Consider the following 19,035-nt stretch of genomic DNA (forward strand, 5'->3'; position numbering starts at 1 on the left):
GTCCTGCTGGGCCAGCTTCGCTGATCTCCTCCAGCCAAGGCCCTGGCTGAGATCCCTGCTCCCACCGAGAACCAGTACAGACACTGAACCTCTTCAGGTCCCAGGTCAGTTCAGGGCCCAGCTTCTTGGGATACCACTCCCCAAAGGGGTCAACCCCCAAAGAATTAGATGCGGGTAAGCCACCTTTAACAATGAAAGGGTTGCTTCCCCAGGTAATAATTGTTTACACTGGGTTTGATAGAAAATAAAAGTGATTTTATTAAGTACAAGCAGTAGGCTTTAACAGGTAATTGAGAACAGGCAGAGCAAAGTAGGTTCCAAATCAAAAGAAACAAAGACGCTTGGCTAATTCTACACTGAAATCTCAGTGTGAACCTTTTCAAACTCTCCCTAAAATCTCGTTTCCCACTGCCCCTCCAAACCAGGGCTTTCTTCCCACCCTGGGGTCTTCAGCTCCTTTCCTTCAGGTGCAGCCCAGCCAAAAGACCAAGGCCTCTGCTTTCCTATTCTTTTTATTAAGGCCACTCCCTACCAACCACTGCTCAGACTTAAGGACAAAAGATCGTTTAACAGTTCTTCATGAAGACTTTGAGGGTAACACCCTCCATGTCTCTCATTTATACATTTGAAACCCACAAAGTATTCCCCCCTCCATATGTCTAATTTTATACACAAAAATGATACAGACATCAACGTAAGATAAACAGAACCAGCAGATCATGACATGAAGGTTGATGGGTTACATGAAATAATTTGCTCAAATGACCACTGTTACATAAATTCATGTTCAAAAGTCCATTTCATAAAGCATGGGTGGGTCCTTCACAATAAATATATATATATATACACTTGTTAGTCTCTAAGGTGCTACAGGACTACTCGTATTTTCTGTGCTGACTATTAAGAGGAAGAGTCTATGGAGCATTTAAGTTAGACAAAAGGAAAGTATTGTTGAGTCCAGGTTCCATTTAACACTGAAGCCATCCTCATGTGTTACTTCTTGTCTAATTTATTTTGCTTTCGTCCCCTTTTCATCTCTCTGAGCTTCTCCTCCCTTAAAGCTGTGTAAATTACCTTGGAAACACTGTACAGTTGATACTTAGTGACATGCAGAAATGCAGGTAAAGCTAATTGATACCAGGGATATCAATTGATACAAGCAGGACCAATTCAAATAGTCTACCACAGAGTTTCTCAGCCAAGGGTACATGTACCCTGACACAATGTTACTACTATTTTTTCCATCCTTGTGTGGAATAAATGTTGTTATGTTAACTGAGGCATGTGCAGATGTGCACAACCAGTAGACACACATGCTACCAGCTGTGGGTGCCTATGGGTGGTCTGCTAATCATTTGGGTGGCTGCCCAAGTGCACATCTTACAGGAAACACTGGCCTGGGGGCATACACACAGATCTTCCAGGGGGTACATCAACTCATCTTGATGGATGTCTAGTTTTACAACAGGCAACAAAAAAAGCATTAGTGAAGTCATTACAAATTAAAATTTCATACAGATGATTACTTGTTTATGTACACTGAAGTGTAAGTATAATATTTATGTTCCAACTAATTTATTTTATAATATATGTTTAAAATGAAAAAGTACACAATTTTTCAGTAATAGTGTGCTGTGACTTTTATTTTTGTTTGAATTTTGTAAGCATGTAGGTTTTAAGTGTGGCAAAACATGGGGATATGCAAGACAAACCAAACTCTTGAAAAGGGTACTGCTGATTTGCTGCAGATTTGGCTGCAAGCAGCCCACAGGCCTTGGGTGGAGAACTACTGAGCTAGAATGATGTGTACTGTGCATAAGCCAATACTGTGTGGTCTGTCCTGCTGATTGCCCACTGACATCAGTAGTGGTAAAAACTTAGGGTATGTCTACACTACAGGAAAGATTGAAGCTGCCACTGTCGATCTTCCAGGGTTCGAATTAGTGGGTCTAGTGAAGACAGGCTAATTTGAACTGAAAGGGGTGCTCCAGTCGATGCTGGTAGTCCTGCTTTCACAAGGAGTAAGAGAAATTGAAAGGAAAGTGTTCTTCCTTCAACTTCCTGCAATGTCGAAAAGCCAAAAGCACCAAAAGCTGAGTTAAAGAACTTCAACTTCAGCTACACAATTAACATAGCTGAAGCTGTGTATCTTAATTCGACTTTGTCCCATAGTGTAGACCCATGGTCACCAACCGGTCAATCGTGATCGACTGGTTGATCGCAAGGTCTCGACCAGTCGATCGCAAGGCATTTGGCCCCCGCCCCTCCCTATTTCCCCCCACTCCCAAGAAGCCCCACTACCTTCCTCCAGCGACAGTGGAGGTAGTGCCGGCTTCCCGCGGGGTGGACGGAAGTCCTGCAGCTTCACGCCACTTCCGTGGGTTCTGGAAGTGTGCTGGCTGCTCCCCTCCCACAAGTCTGTGAAGTGCTGGGCACACTGCGGGAGGGGGCGGTGGCCCCGAAGGAGGAGTGCGGTGGCTTCCCTGTGCCACAGGAGGGATGAGTTGGCCCCGGGGGAGGTGCACGCGGGGGTTCCTAGCACGCATGGGGGTTTCCTGGCACCGCGGGGGGGAGGGGGCCAGCCCCGGGGCAAGCGTGCACAGGGGTTTCCCCATGCCCCCGGGGTGGGAGTCAGGCCCGGAGGAGGCGTGCACCGGCTTTCCTTGGGGGGGCAATTCTGGGAGGAGGCAGGTGCAGGAGAATCCCTGCCCCCACTGGCCCCCCCGACTCCCCACCCTCTCAGCCCCCCACCGCCGCCTGCTCCCTGCCCCTGCCCACCCTGCACTCTCTCTTCCCTGCCCCCTTTTCCCTCTTCCCACTTCCCAGCCACAGAACTCTGTCTCCACCCCTCTGTCCCCACCCACAGAACTCTGTCCCCCAGCGGCACCCAGTCCCCAACTTCAGAAACCTGTTCCCACTGGCACGCTGTCCCCTGCTGCAGAACCCTGTCCTCACCCCTCCCAGCACCCTGTTCCCTCTTCCCTGCCCCCAGCCGCAGAACTCTGTCCCCACTGGCACCCTGTCTCCTGCCGAAGCACCCACTAGCACCTTCCCCAATACTATGTCCCCTGCTCCCACCAACACAGTTGGGGCCACATTAGTGAAGCTTGGGTAGGGGGGTTGGAGGAGGGGTTTTTTTTCATCTCACTTGTGTGGCCCCAACTGACTTTTCTGTGGGTCAGTGACCCCTGACTCAAAACAGGTTCCCTGCCCTTCTCAGGAATAAAGACAATGCAGAAACTTTTTGTGTTTGATATAGTATTTTATTTAAAAATGAAGCCTGGCCAACAAGCCCCCAATTGTGGCCAAGCCCCCATCTGGCAACAGCATCATAACAGTCCTGCACGCCCCTTTCCCCCAGACCCTACATCTGAGCCTATCATACACTGGAACCCCCCTGCCCTGAGCCCCTCACATACCCCAACCCAAATTCCTGAACCCTCAAATCCAGAAGTTTGTGGCTTGCTTAGTACCCTAACCCTACATCTGACCCCAACACTGCCCGGCCTGGAGCTCCTCCCCGAGCCAGCTTCCCCTTATCCACCTCCTCTTGCATCCAGATTTCCTCCCAGAACTTGTGCCTCTCACCCCTTCCCACACCCAAATCCCTCATTACCACCTCAGAGCCTACACATCCTGTCTCAACCCAGCGAGGGTACAGCTAGACTGCAGGAGTTTTTCAGGATTCCGGCGTTATCCCAGAAAAACTCTTCTGCATCCAGTGATGCGTTTGTTCTTCTACTTCTTTTAGTGGAAGAGCAAACATGATCTTTCAGTCACCCCTATATTCCTCTTTCCACGAAGAAAAAGGGGGCTTCCAAAAGAAGGGGTTTTTCTGACATTTGGGCCAGTCTAGACAGGCCAAATGTTGGAAAAACCTCTTCCTACAGAAGAATTGGGAAAAAAAGCAGCAGTATAAGGGTTGGGGATAGCAAGTGATGGAGAGGAGAATAGAGAGGGTGGGGCTTCAAGGAAGGGGTGGGGCTTAAAGGAAGGGGCGGAGCGGGGTGGGGCAGTAGATTTTGGCTTGTTCTGTCATTTAAAAAGTGATCTTTGGTGTAAAAAGGTTGGAGACCACTGGTGTAGGCATACCCTTACATCCTTTAGGGAATCAAGGCATACCTCTTTTTATGACTGCCCAGAATGAGGCACTTCTCAGGTTCCCTCTGTCTTTATTTAACCTCTGACCTACAAAAAGCACACCTGCCAGCTCTTTTCCTTCACCTCTTCCTCTGCTGCTTCCTCAGGGAAACCTGGGGAAAGCCACTCACTGAATCTGAATCCGAATCCAGAGAGACCATGATCAAATGTCTTTGGAATACAACCTAGATGTGATTAAACCGGTGGTATAGCCACAGGTGGAAATGAGTGGGCCTTGGTCCAACCACTTTTAATACAGGCCCACCCACAGAGGCCGGGTGCAGGCACTGACTCAGCTGCACCTGGTGCTCCAGCCAGGAAGTGAGGCCAGGGCATGGAGGGCTGACCTGGCGCTGCTCTGACCAGGAAATGGGGCTCAGGCTGACCCTATGCCTGCCTTCCAGCCCAGGGAGTAGCCAGGAAGTAGGGTTGGGGCTGACCCTGTTCTGCCAGCACTCTGACATTCAGCTGCCCAGTGCTCCAGTCAGAGAGCAGGGCAAAGGTGCAGAGGCTGACCCCACGCTGCCAATACCTTGGTCGGAGAGTGGGGCCAGGACTTAACCCCAGGTGCCCCAGAGCTCTGGCCAGGAAGTGGGGTTGGGGCTAACCCTATGCCACTAGTGCCCTGACACTTCAGATGGGGAGCGAGGCCAAGGCAGGGTACTGACCCCACTCAGCTGGTGCTCCCACCAGGAGTGGAGCTAGCACATGGAGGCTTACTGCCCCCACCTCTGCCCACCCACCCAAAAATGGGGTCTACTCAAGTGGGCCCTTCTGGCCACATCACTGGTTTAAATTATCCTGGATTACAGAAGTTCAATTAATTCCTGGTATGATTTGTCCACTAAGGACAGTGGAATTATACCAGGTATTATTTTGGCCATAGGAGCTGTTATGCTTGTTTCCATTTACACAGGTTGTATGTCTATTCATCATTGCAACTACTTTTCACATCTAAGTTTTGCAACTGCAAATTCCATATGGAACAAAATTGCAATCTCAACAGAAGTTTAGAAATGTTGGTGGGGCGTGCGGGGGTGGGGGAGAGATCATTAACTGTGGAGACTATAGTCTGCTCTGTGCCTGCAAGCTAATGTGGTAACTCGGTGATACACTCTGTGTTCATTAGGGGCTGTGATAAGATGTGATTAGATTTTAATGTATTAGCTGGACTGTAGAAATTGGTCTCCATAGTCTAAAGGAAGAGGACATTTACTTTTATCCACTGTGCCAGCAGCTTCAGGAGGATTGAAGAAGTCTCCTTGTTAAGATACTGAAGCATTGAAAGTATCAAGGTTTCTTCCTTAAGACACAAAAGACAGGAGGATTTGTTGCTTTCCTAGTGAGCCTACATTACAACCTCTTGAGCACAAATTTGCAGGAAACTATCCATATTTACAGACACAGACTGAGGCAGACTGACTAGAAACAGTGGCATAGCGAAGAGGAATGGGGGAGGCAGTTGCCCTTGGGTCACACACGAGGGGGGCAACAATTTAGTCCCCCTCGACTCCCCTTGTCGGACCTCTGCTCACCTGGTCGTTCTCCACCCACCACCGCTGGCTGGAACCCCCTCCCCATCTCTCTGCCCCCAGCCCAACCCTCCTCCATCTCCGCTGGCAGGTTAGTGTGTGCGGGAGCCCAGTCCCAAACTTGAGGGGGGCGGGAGAAGATGTGGCACAAGCTGCCCCCCCCTCTTCCCAGGGTTGGGCTCAGTCGTGTGCCAGGTTTGGGGCCCTGCTGCATAACGGCGGGGGGGGGGGTGTAGGGTGCCACAATTTTTTCATTGCCCACAGGCGCATAACACTCTAGCTACACCTCTGACTAGAAAAGCAAGCCGCCTGAGTTTCCTTTCCAGTGCTTTAACTACTAGGATATGCTTCCTCTAATTCAAAAACAGCAATTTTTTTCCATTTTATTCTTTCCCCATGAGTCCATTCCTCCTATTGCTTAATGTTTTAATTTGGTCTTCCCTGAATTCTTTAAATATTTTTTTCTGGCACTGAGATTGTGGGAACTGCACAATATTCCAGAAGCAGTCTCCCCAGATCTGTATATGGAATTACTTTTTTTCGACCAGCTTTTGTGATGCCTGTGCACTAAGTATCAGTTTGATTTTAGGGTGTGTGTCAAGCCATTCTGAACTGCAACTCAACTATTTTGCTGTATGCTATCACCTTCCGCAGATCTCTTTTAGCACTATCGCTTCCCCTTGCTTCCTCCTGTTGATTCTGGAGTTTCATGAGGCTTGAATTGGTGAATAGCACATGAATGTTCCATGTCGCTAACTAAAACAAACTATCTTTGTGTTAATCCTTGACTGTTGCTTAGCAGACCTTTCTTTTTTTTCTGGAAAAGACATTTGCCAATAGACGTTGCTGAACCTTGATGCTCCTCAAATAACTTGGAGACAAGGGAAATTGCAGTCAAGGGAGCACAACAACTCAACAGCCTCAAAGAAATCTTTTCTTCCTGATGGCCATTATGTAGCAACTATGACAAACATGCAGTATGTAGATTTAATTATTTTCTACAGGAAGCCTCACCAAAGATAACTGGCTCTCTTCCACGATTAACTTAGGAATAAAAAATGAGTGATGGAAATACTTCAAAAGGTAGAGGAAAAACAAAAAAGGATTACATAGTGGAAACGGGAGAGTGGGCTCAGGGGAGTTCAGCTAAACTCGAGTCTTTTACCTCCAGGTCTTTTACATTCTAATTTGGCCCAGTGGAGCAGTAACCAAAAGTTATTACCATCTGCTGTTGTTCAGTCACCTGTATGATGTGTCTTGGAGAGGTCTCCATACATTGACGAAGACAGATGGTAACACCACCATAATTCATCCACAGGTTGATAATGCCAGCAAAGAGACTAAGAAATGACTTGGTAATAGGATATGTCTACACTGCACACTTATTTTGAAATAAGTTATTCCTGAAGAAATACTCTGAAACAGTTTACTTCAAAATAGCACATCTACAGTGCAGGGAAACCTCAAAATCAGACCGAGGCAAGTCTCCCTAATGTGGACATGCTACCTCGATTTAGAGCCCCAGGAGGCACTGGGGAGTAATTACTTTGAATGGCCTTGGGAAGGAGCTATTTCAAAATAGCAGCAGTGGAACGTCCACAGTACTGCTATTCTGAAATAGCTATTTTGGAATAGGCATTATTTCTCATGGAATGAGGTTTACAGAAGTCAGAATAAGCCATCCATTATTTTGAATTTATTTCAAAATAAGTAATCGCTGTGTAGACTCGCATTGTTATTTCAGAATAACAGACGTTATTCCAAAATAATGCTGCTGTGTAGACGCACCCATAGAAACACCACTACTCTCTGGCTCTGAGGTAGTGCTGTCAGCTGAGGTCTGAGTTACATGAAGCAAGGAAATGCTTACACTACTGCTTTGACATTTGTGTTAAGTACCTGAGCATAGACTTTAAGGCAGAAGGGACTATTACAATAATTTTTTCTGACTTCCTATATCACACCAGCCATAGAATTTCACCAAGTAATTCTTGCATGAACACCATAACTTCTGGTTGAGCTGCAGCATACCTTTTTAGAAAGACGTTCAATTTTCTTTTTAAAGATTTTACGTGATGGATAAACCCTATCCCTAGATAAATGTGATGGCTAACTATGTTCATGGTTAAAATGTCCACTAGAAAGTCTAAATATGTTTAGTTTGAAGTTCCAGTCATGGAATCTTCCTTTGGCTGATGATTTAAGAGGTCCTCTATTATTAGAAAATTCCTCTTCACATTAGTACTCATGGATCTCGAACAAGTCACCCCTTAACCTTCTTGTGAATAAGCCAAATGGATAGAGTTTCCTAAGTCTGTCTCTGGAAGATGGGTTTTCCAGACCTCAAATCATTCCAGTTACTCTTTTTAAAACTCTTTCTGGTTCTTCAACAGCCTTTTTGAAGTTTGGACCTGAGCTTTGGACTGGGCACAATAGTCCAGCAATCATCTCACTAATGTCATATGGAAAAGTAATAACACCTCCCTTCTTCTGCTTATACATTTGAAATGGTGATGGTAATTAGATAACCTTACTAACCAGCAGGGGCAACTGCTTGGGGAGGGAAGGTGGGAAATGTAGCCATTTTGAAGCACCAAATAGATAAACTACTGGTTGGGACTATTCTGTTTATCCATATTAAATGTAATCATGTCATGATCACTAGCTCATAGACAACCACCTAGTTCTAGTGCAGTGATCATTCGAAACCATCATGATATCCAAAATAATTATCTCATATTAGGTACAATAGCCATTATATGTCCTGCGGAACTATCAATGCCTAAATTAGAGTGGGGAGGGCATGTCCTTTTACCTTTCTTTTATCTGTGCCTTTTCAACTACAAATTTAAACTGTAGAACTTGTTGCCACAAGATATCATTAGTCCATCAGCTTAACTGGATATTTTTTAAAGGATTAGACATTTATATGGATAACTAGCCAATTAGCCCATCATAAGGCGGGATTTTCAAGTCTCTCCTCCACGTCGGTCTTCTCTCCTGAGCCTCCGGTCTCTCCCTCTCTCTGTCTTGCTCTCTGTCTCTTGACCGTGGAGCCCAAATGACCGTTTGGGCTCCGCACTCCCTGTGCTGCATGGAGAGCATGGAGCCCAAACAGTTGCTTGCATCACTAGGTCCCACATGGCAACCTGGCTGAGCAGCACAGAAGACAGCCAAGCACCATGGCAAGAGTTGAAGAGGGGTGTGGAGGTGATGTTCACGGCCAGTGGGTGGGGCCTGGAGCCACTGCCACGCCGCACGTCACTGCACCACCCCCGTTCGCCTCCCGCCGTGGCGCTTGACTGACTTCTGCGCCACTCAGCTGGGCCGCCGCGGGGGAACAAGCAGCCGTTTGGGTCCTACACTCCCCAAGCAGCACGAGCCACCCAGAGGGAACAGCCAGCATTTCGGCATTACAGACTCACAGACACTGGGCTACTATATATATGATAAGAACATCGACAATAATGTTAGAGTAAACATTGAATTTGGGTTAAAGCCCTTGGCTACGTCTACACTGGCCCCTTTTCCAGAAGGGGCATGTAAATTTCACGAGTCGTCGTAGGGAAATCCGCGGGGGATTTAAATATCCCCCGCGGCATTTAAATAAAAATGTCCGCGGCTTTTTTCCGGCTTTTAAAAAAGCCGGAAAAGAGCGTCTAGACTGGCCCCGATCCTCCGGAAAAAGTGCCCTTTTCCGGAGGGTCTTATTCCTACTTTCAAGTAGGAATAAGGGATCTTCCGGAAAAGGGCTTATTTTCCAGAAAATCGCGTCTACACTGGCGCTTTTCTCCGGCAAAAACCCCGAGCCGGAAAAAAGCGTCAGCCATGTAAATGCAAATGCCGCGGGGGATATTTAAATCCCCCGCGGATTTGCAATTCTGAAGTGTCTCATTAGCATCCCTTTTCCGGAAAGGGATGCCAATGTAGACACAGCCTAAGATTCTCTTGTCTTCTTTTTTTCTATCTCATTCCCATCTTTGAAATGGGAATAACACCACCTTAGGGTACATGGAAGCTGAGAGTCTAATTTTTGTATGGCGTCTGACCTAAAAGCTATTGAAGTCTGTGGGAATTATCATCACTGACTTCCATGGAGTTTAGACACGATCCATAATGTCTGACTTTCTGTGATTCAGTGTACTATCCAAGTAGAAAGATTATTTAAACTTTGAGTATTTGCTATTTATCAGTTCATTTAGAATGAAGTGGCACTAATCATGATCTGCATTTCTCAATTTAATCACTGTAGACTGGATTCTATGAAAGCTCCAGGTCATGTCTGCATAAGTGAAGTACATATTTTGGCATAGACAAAATGGGGGAATGTACTGAAAACTAAGTATCTTTTTATTTAAAAAATTACAGAATAAGATGTAAAATTGATTAAAATAAGTAATGGGAATTTTATGGCTCGTGTGCAGATGAATATATTGCTGCCCCTCAATTTATCAAGCTCTTACAGGATGGCATATACCAAATGAATTGGAACTAACACTCACAGTGAAGACTTTAATGGATTACTGACTAGGGACAAGTTAACCAGTCAAAAATAAGGCTTAAACCCTTAGATCCAAGCAATCCAGAATTGGATCTACATCTCAGTATTTCAGCTTGCCCCTAGCTCTCTAATGAGCCTGAGTCCCTCCATTCACTATGCATTCCACACAGTTGCTCTCAGGACCTATAGATGGAGGCAATCATGTTTAAACGTAGTTCTTCCTAGCATAATTTGGAAAATGCCTAAGACCCTCTCAAAAACACAGTTAATTTAAGTATGATGTCAGAATTTTATCTTAAGACAGTAGTGCTGCAACTATGTTGTAATGTGGGTTGGTCTTGCTTGCATATACGATTAATATTGTTGAACCAACAGATATGGAAAACTGGATGATATATGTTACCATCCAATAGAAGGCAGTGATATCAGAACTGCTCTACAGTGTCATAAAAGCTTATTGAGAGTCTCCTTTAATTCAAGAGGCTTTGCAGTAATTGGAAATAGGCTCTATTCCTGCCAGCACCATAAAGTTCTTCATATAATGGACATGCTCTTATGACTTCAATGGAAAAAGAGTTTAGCCACTGTGGAGTGCTCTTGAGAATCCTGCCCATGTGAAAAATGTGGCCATTGTTCTCTCAAACAAGCATTGTAAAGACTGAGGCTGTAATATAGTTATAACATAGCCTAGTGCTATCTACACAAGGAAGACGTAAAGCAAGTAAGGCATTCATGTGTTATAACATGCTCCTGTGACATAATAAGATTTACTGTGCAGGAGAGTCTTAAATCCATCACAGTCTGAGACTATTGAACACTTTCCTTTTATTGATGTTGTTTAGGTACATTCTTAGGATTTATGGGGCCCTATGCAGTACTATTAAACTGGTGCCCCTATGCCCAATGGCATATTGTGCACATGGGTAAGGACAGCTCTGTTGTTGTTATTTTAATATTAAGAGAGTGTTGATCTGCAGAGGCCAGTGAAGTTAATGAAAGCTGAAAGTGATACTCAACTCCATAATAAACAGTTCCCGAATCCCTTTTGGAATTGGCACCTTTATGAAGATAAAGCTAAGCTAATTAGCTCCTCTGTGAGTTTCTCATTTCAGATCTGCTTTTTTAGACAGCTATTTAATCAACCACTTGTAGCCAGGAATCTAATAAAGAAAACATGTTGGATCACCTGAAATTCTATTTCTGAAAATATTACCGGCCTTGAGATTTTTTGATAAGGCACAAAACCAAAGAATTACTTAAGGGACCTCCTTTTCCCCTCAAAGGCAAAATTGCATGCTTCATAGCTTTTGGGTTTGAAAAAACAAGGTGAAAACGGAAATGTAAAACCAAATGAATAGTATATACTCAAGCAATAACAGTAAACATATAATAAAATTATATTCAAATAAAGATGCAATTGAAATAAAGCCAAATCCTAAACTTCACACTTTCAGATACAGAGAAGCAGATGATGGATATATGTGGCTCTGCCTTCCTGGAGCAATGCTGTTTTTTGAGAAGGCAGGATCTGTTATACAGGTCAGGCTTTCAAAGGGACAAACATTGGATTTCTGGTTTTCATTTCTGATGATCTCTGCTTCCAAGTCTCATCTACTACACTTAAACCACTGTGCTCATTTATGAAACAATCAGCTCTGCAGCACAATCCTATGTTTTTCTGCTGTGTAAAAAAGTCATAAAGAGGCTTGCAAAAAAACCCAGTAAAATCATAAACAATGTGCGATGGGTTGTCACTCGTGGGGTGTAATCTGGGGGCTGTGGGAACTGCTTTGCCTCCTAAACCCCCAGATGGGTAGGTGTCTCACACTGCTTTGCTAGTGGTTCAGCTAGCCTCTCCAGGCTCTGTTATCACTCAGGATATGTCTACACAAGAGTTTTGTTGGAAAAATGGCCACAGAGCACAGCTCACGCTCCGGGACAGGACCCCACACCTGCCCCCTATTACAAGGAGCTGCACCAAACATCTTCCCACGCATCCTCATTGATTCCAGCCTCGAGATCCCCATGATCACCCAGCTGGAGGTGTCCGCAGAGGGGGAGCACTGTGACCCGCTCCCTGGAGCCAGAGCCTGTGAGCCAGGATATCTCCCAGGCCTCCTCGGATGCTTGGGAGGGATCTTCAGGTGAGTGGTCTCACTTTGTCACACAGACAGAGGGCGGGGGGCGAGTGTTGCTCAGTCTAGACATCGTGCTGTGGTCCATGCACGTGCAACCATGTGCAGTGTTACTGTGCGGCACACAGACACAGTAGGCAATCCCTGAGCATGCCCAGGATCCTGGTGCCAGGCTCAGGAGAGGCCACACATATCCTGCCCCGAGGGGAGGAGGCGCCACAGTTGGAAGCATGCTAGCCACAAGGGCGCAGGCACGACCCCGCACAGACTGAGGAGTTCTGCACCTAGCACATGGGAGACAGCAGACACTCCCGTAGACAGCGCTGCGAGCTGCACCTGTATGTGTGGACCCCAGGGATGCCCAAGCTGCTCCTGACTCCTCTGTCACCCATGAGGGGATCCCACTGTGGCTGGACGCTTTCCTTGGCTACTTGTCCGTGGGCCATGGGAGGCGGAGGAGAGTGGACAGCACAGTCCTCTGGGCAGGTTGGGGCCCCTGTGAGGCATGGCCCGCTGTGCAGTCCACACATGGCCTTGTTCCTGGGACACTGTGGTCACTGCTCACAGAGGAGGGCACAGCCTCAGGGACAGTATCTGCAGGGATGACTGACTGCCTCTCCCTCTGTGTGTTCTCCACAGCCGGGACTGAGGGCCGAACCACTCCACCACAGCCGCCCGCCAAAGCCCTGGGAACCCGAAGGCAGGGTGCAAGAAGAGCTTATACAACAGCACATCAGTGTCCTGAGCGACATCCACCGGATCCTGGAACACAAGGTCCGCACAGACTTGGAGTGGCAGGATCGCACATGGGACCAGTTGATGCAGCGGTGTAATAACATGTGTACCCTCATGTCCCGTATAATGGCACACACGCTTGATGCCGCTGCTCCTGGCTTCCACCCTCCTGCCCTCCATGCTATGCCCATTTCCCACCCACCTGCCTCCTCTGCTATGCCTCTGCTCCCTCCCCAAGTAATACCTATGGCCCCTCCCCCTGCCAACCCTGACCCCGCTCCAGTCCCCTCCCCTGTCTACCCTCTTGTGCTCCCTGGACCCACCCAACCACAACTCCAACGAGGTCCCCGCACCCAAGGAGGCACATTGAGCCACCCTCCTCCCCCTGCCCACCTTTTCAGAATGTTTCATTAATACAGACTGCATTTTTTTGAAAACCAAACAAGTGTGTTTATTGAGAGGTCAGGAAAATGGTGAAGGGCTGGGTTATAGTGGGGAAGGGATAGGGCCGCAAGTCAGAGGCCCCTAGGGAGGAGGCCCTGGGGAGAATTAATGGGGTCCTTGAAAGAACCCCTCCCTTAGGGCCTCCCGGAGGCGCACCCGAGCCTGATAGGCCTGGTGGATGGCAGCTGTCCATGACTGTTGTAAGGCTCGCTCCTCGTGGTTGGCATCAGCCCCCTACTCAGTGAGGAAGGCCTCCCCCTTCCTCTCCACAATATTATGGAGGACACAACATGCCTCGACCATCTCGGGAATGTTATGCTCCCCCGCGTTGAGGCAGGTCAGCAAGCACCAGAAATGTGCCTTGAGGCAGCCGAAGGCACACTCCACCTGGATCTGGGCCCAGTTCAAGTGGTCATGGAATTGGTCCCTGCTGGGATCCAGGTGTCCAATGTACGGCTTCATAAGCCATGGCATCGGGGGTAAGCCATGTCCCCCCTGATGCACAGTGACATCTTCACATCCCCAATGGGAAGTTCATGGCGGGGGAAAAATGTGCCTGCCACCAGCTTGCGGTACAGGCTAGAGTTTCTGAACCACGGGCAACGTGTGCCTTGCCCAACCATTCAACAAAAATTACTGTAAAGTGTCTCTGGTGGTCGATAAGGGCCTGCAGCACCATCGAAAAGTAGCCCTTTCGATTAATGTACTGAGCTGCTCGATGGTCTGGTGCTCGGAAGGGATGTGGGTCCCATCACTGGCTCCACCGCAGTTTGGGAACTCCAGGGCAGCAAATCTGGCTATGGTTGCATCCAAGTCTCCCAGACGGACAACCCTCTGTAGCAGGATCGCATTGATGGCCCTCACCACCTGCAGAAGGAGACAAAGAAACACACAAAACAGAGAATGAGGGGGTGCCTGAGCCCTTTGGACGTGCCCGCCCCTGCTTCCCCCTCCTGCCCCTGCCCAAACACTCCAGGAGCTACCTCCTATGAGGCCACCCCTCAGCAGCAGGGCTGTGTGAGGACGGAACGGCACAAGCCCCTGGGGAAGGGACTTCCTACCCTCACTTCACCCCCCATAGCCCACAGCCCTCCCTTTCATGAGGGTCTCCCTTATGCAACACTTTCCTCCCACCCCACAGGGACTGCAGCCCGAGAGTGCCTTACCTCCATGAGCAGGGCCCCGACAGTGGACTTCCCCATGCCTAACTGGTTGCCCACTGAGCAGTAGCCGTCGCGGGAGTGGGGAGGGAGAGCTTCCAGAGGGCTATTGCAACCCGCTTCTCCAGGGGGATTGCAGGCTGCACGTGAGTGTCGTGTCTCCAGAGGGTGGGGGCGAGCAAGGCACATGCTCCTAAAGGTGGCCTTCCACATGTGGAAGTTTTGGAGCCACTGCTGGTCATCCCACCGCTCCAGGACCAGCTGGTCCCACCAGTCCGAACTGCTGTCGAGCCTCCAAAAATACCTCTCCCCCGTGGGGTGTGGTTGCTAGAGTGGAGCAGCTTCACCCAGGGAAAGGGTCCCAAGAATGAGCTTGGGGTCCAGCTTGTGCAGGATCAGGAAGGCAGCTGACACAAAGTACTGCAAAAACTGCATCATGGTTGTGTGGGGCCATCGCATGCCCAGGGGCAGCTCTGGCTCAAAGGAAAAAACTGTGGCATCCAAAAAAGAACAGGGCAACCACAGCAGGCACTGCTCAGGCTTTGCTGTCCCTCAAAGAGGTAGCAAGCACACAGCAGAAGCAGAGAACCAGCTGTCCAGGGGTGTCTCTTTAAGCGTGTGTCTCTGCAAAGCTCCAGCACCAACATTCGGAAGCAACTGGTGACCTAAATCCCTGGCTGAAGTGGTTCCGGGTGGCCTTTTATGCAAGACAGCGTCTAATCAGTCTGGACGCTCTCTTTCACAAAAGCACATCGCTTTTTCAATGTGCTTTTGTGTGTGGACGCTCTCTTTCAGAAGAAGTTTTTTTCAGAAGATTTCTTCCAAAAAATCTTCTTCTGAAAGAAGCCTGTAGTCTAGATGTAGTCTCAGCATGACAACTGGTGATATGACACATCAGAGCGTACGTCTACACTTGCTCCCTAGTTCGAACTTGGGATGCAAATATAGCTGGCCAAAATTGCTAATGAAGTGGGGATTTAAATATCCCACACTTCATTAGCATAATCTCTCCCGCATGCTATTCCGCTCGCCAGCTGATTCAAACCAGGAAGTGCGCTCTGGATGCGTTAGTTCGAATCAAACCCCTTGGTTCGAACTAACGTTATTCCTCATTTTTTGAGGAGTAATGTTAGTTCGAACCAAGGGGTTTGATTCGAACTAATGCATCCCAGAGCGCACTTTCTGGTTCGAATCAGCTGGTGAGCAGAATAGCGTGTGGGAAGGATTATGCTAATGAATCGCAGGATATTTAAATTCCCGCTTCATTAGCAATTTTGGTCGGCTACATTTGCATCCCTAGTTCAAACTAGGGAGCAAGTGTAGACGTACCCTCTAGAGGGTGCATCTACAGAGCAGGGCTTAACTTGAAATAAGCTACACAAATTGAGCTACGTCAATTGTGTATCTTATTTTGAAATAGCTTATTTCGAAATTGTGAGCGTTTACACAGCACTTATTTTGAAATAGAGCATTCTTCCTCCAACTTCCCTTACTCCTCGTAAAATGAGGATTACAGGAGTCGGAGTAAGAAGTCCTCCAGTTTGACAGTATTTTGACATTATGTCGAAATAACTGCCTGCTGTGTAAATGCGGACTACGTTATTTCAAAATAATGCTATTTATTTCAAAATAACTTTGTTGTGTAGACGTTGATCACTTCCCCTTTGATGTAAGAAAGATACACAACAGTCCTTTAACACAGAACTAAGTTTTTTCCAGACAATATGCTCAAAAAAACACTTGTTATGATAGTGTCTAAAACAACTTGAATGATTATAAGTGATAGGTAATCTGCTTTGATCTGTTTGCTAACATATAAATAAAAATGCATACTAAGCCTAACATACTATCATATGATCATAGAATATTAGATTTGGAAGAGACATAAGGAGGTCACCTATCCAATCTCCTGCTCAAAGCAGTACCAACCCAAACTAAATCAAACTACCGTATAGCTACTAGATAGATTGAATTTGAATTAGTAATTTCTCACCTAACTGATAATACAAGCAGCCTGACAAGTTTCCATATACAGGCTAATAATCCCTTTAGCCCAGGACCAGCACTTCCCCCAGTTTAGTTTTTGTTCCTTGGGTGTTTCCAGAAGTTTTCTTTTGTGAGGAGTGAGGCTAAGAGATGATGTCACACACCACCTTATATAACTTTTCCAGATGGCAGAAACTCTTTGTTCCAAGTTCTGTTCCCAGCCCAGTTTGTAGAAAATACAGGTACCAAAATGGAGTTCAGTGTCATATGGTCTAATCACATGCCCTTGCATGCCTTGCTGAGTTATAGCAGCCATTTTCTTATAGGCTGGTTGAAACGTTCACAGGAAGGCTAAGTTCTTCCATGGTCCGTTACCATTGTTGATGAACCACCAGAACTGAGTGGCTTCTCCACTGTTGTACCTGAAAGACTAATTTTGCCACATATTTCATGTTATAGTAGCCCTCGATGATGTGGGTGTTAAACAGAGTAACCACATTTGAAACACAGCTATATGGTCAATACTCATAATTTCAAATAAAAACTTATACATGCACACAAATAGAATAATCATAATCATAACTTTTCCACAGACAATTCACAAGACATATCCTGTATAATCATATCATAATCATAATCTTATGATGAATGTGGAGTACTGGAGTGTCACATCATGTTTTATACCTCAGGCATGTGGGGATCAGGTATAACTATATAGCTGGAGATCATGGCTCATACATACTGGCAAATGAAAACATGCTTGCAGGACTTAACACATCTGGCATCATATTCAGCAATCATTCCAAAATTCAATTGGATTTTCCCTATCTTTCATAAAAGGTCCAAGAATTGGATAGCAAGGTAGTATTGCAGGTCAAGATTAAGGGCATTGGTAGAACAAGCTGAGCATGTCAGGGTTAGAATAACAGAGGGTTGCAGATCAAGACTAAGGTACATTGAGGCGGCAAGACAGAGCTGGGATAACAGGGGGCTAGGTATGCTCAGAACTCACACCCAGGATCAGAAATCCATAAGAATTCAGCTGCCATTTCGACACCAGAGTAATTAACCAGGGCTATGTCTAGACTGCAGGCTTCTTTCGAAAGAGGCTCTTTCGAAAGCATCTTTCGAAAGAGCCTCTTTCGAAAGATCGCGTCTAACTGCAGGCGGATCTTTCGAAAGAGAAATCTGCTTTTTCGAAAGAGAGCACCCAGCGAGTCTGGATGCTCTCTTTCGAAGACGGCCTCTTTACATTGAAGAACGCCTTCTTTCGAAAGAGGAACTTTCGAAAGAAGGCGTTCTTCCTCGTAAATTAAGGTTTACCGCCATCGAAAGAAAAGCCGCGTTCTTTCAAAATAATTTCAAAAGAACGCGGCTTGAGTCTGGACGCAGGGGAAGTTTTTTCGGGAAAAGGCTACTTTTCCCGAAAAAACCCCTGAGTCTGGACACGGCCCAGATGTTTTAAAAAACTCAGCATTTTGGGTGCTCAGCAAATATTAAATTCTGACCCCAATTGTGAGTGCTGAGTTTTTGAAAATAAACCCCTAAGGGTGCATCTACACTGCACTGTTATTCCAGAATAACAGCCATTATTCTGGGAAAACGATACTAGGGTCCACACAGCAATTGCGATATTTCAAAAGAAAATCGAAATAACAGAGGCCTTTTTCTGATGTTGGTAAATTTCATTCCATGAGAAATAAAGCCTCTTCTGAAAAAGCTATTTTGGAAGAGGGTGAGTGTGGATGCTTCACTGCTGCTCTGTCAAAATAGCTCTTCACCGAGGCCATTCTAAAATTTTTCCTCCCCAGTGTTTCCTGGGACTCTAAAATCAAGATAGCGTGTCCACATTAGGGGAGCCTGCCTCGGACTAATTTTGAGGCTTCTCTGTAGTGTGGATGCTCTGTTTCGAAATAAGCTATTCCGGAAGATATCTTCCAGAATGTAAACATACCCTAAGTCAGAACGTAGTGACAACTGCAGAACTGTGAGACAAGAGCCTACCACTTCCCCACACCAGTAGATTTCTTAATAGCTGCTAGCTATTATAAGCCCAAAAATTCACCCCACCCTATCCTACCAGCAGCAAAAAGAAAATATGCTAAAAAAGCAAAGCAGGCGATTGAATTATTCCAGAAAAACCAACAAACCTACAGGACATTATTACCATGTGAGCATTCTATCCAGGCCATCAGGAGACAAAGAACATATAAGACATTGTAGAGGGTGACCTTGCTGCAGGAAGAGTATCACTTCATAATGAATCTAATATCAAAACATGGGGGCCAGTCCTCCTGTTGAGATATCTTGACTTCTGTAACTCACACTGTGCCACAGGCCTTTTCTTCCCTCTAATTAATGTTGGAAAGTTACTTAATTACTTTTTTTTTTCTTCACACAGC

Source organism: Pelodiscus sinensis, chromosome 5, assembly GCF_052426305.1.
Source record: "Pelodiscus sinensis isolate ZL-2025 chromosome 5, ASM5242630v1, whole genome shotgun sequence".
NCBI lineage: Eukaryota > Metazoa > Chordata > Testudines > Trionychidae > Pelodiscus > Pelodiscus sinensis.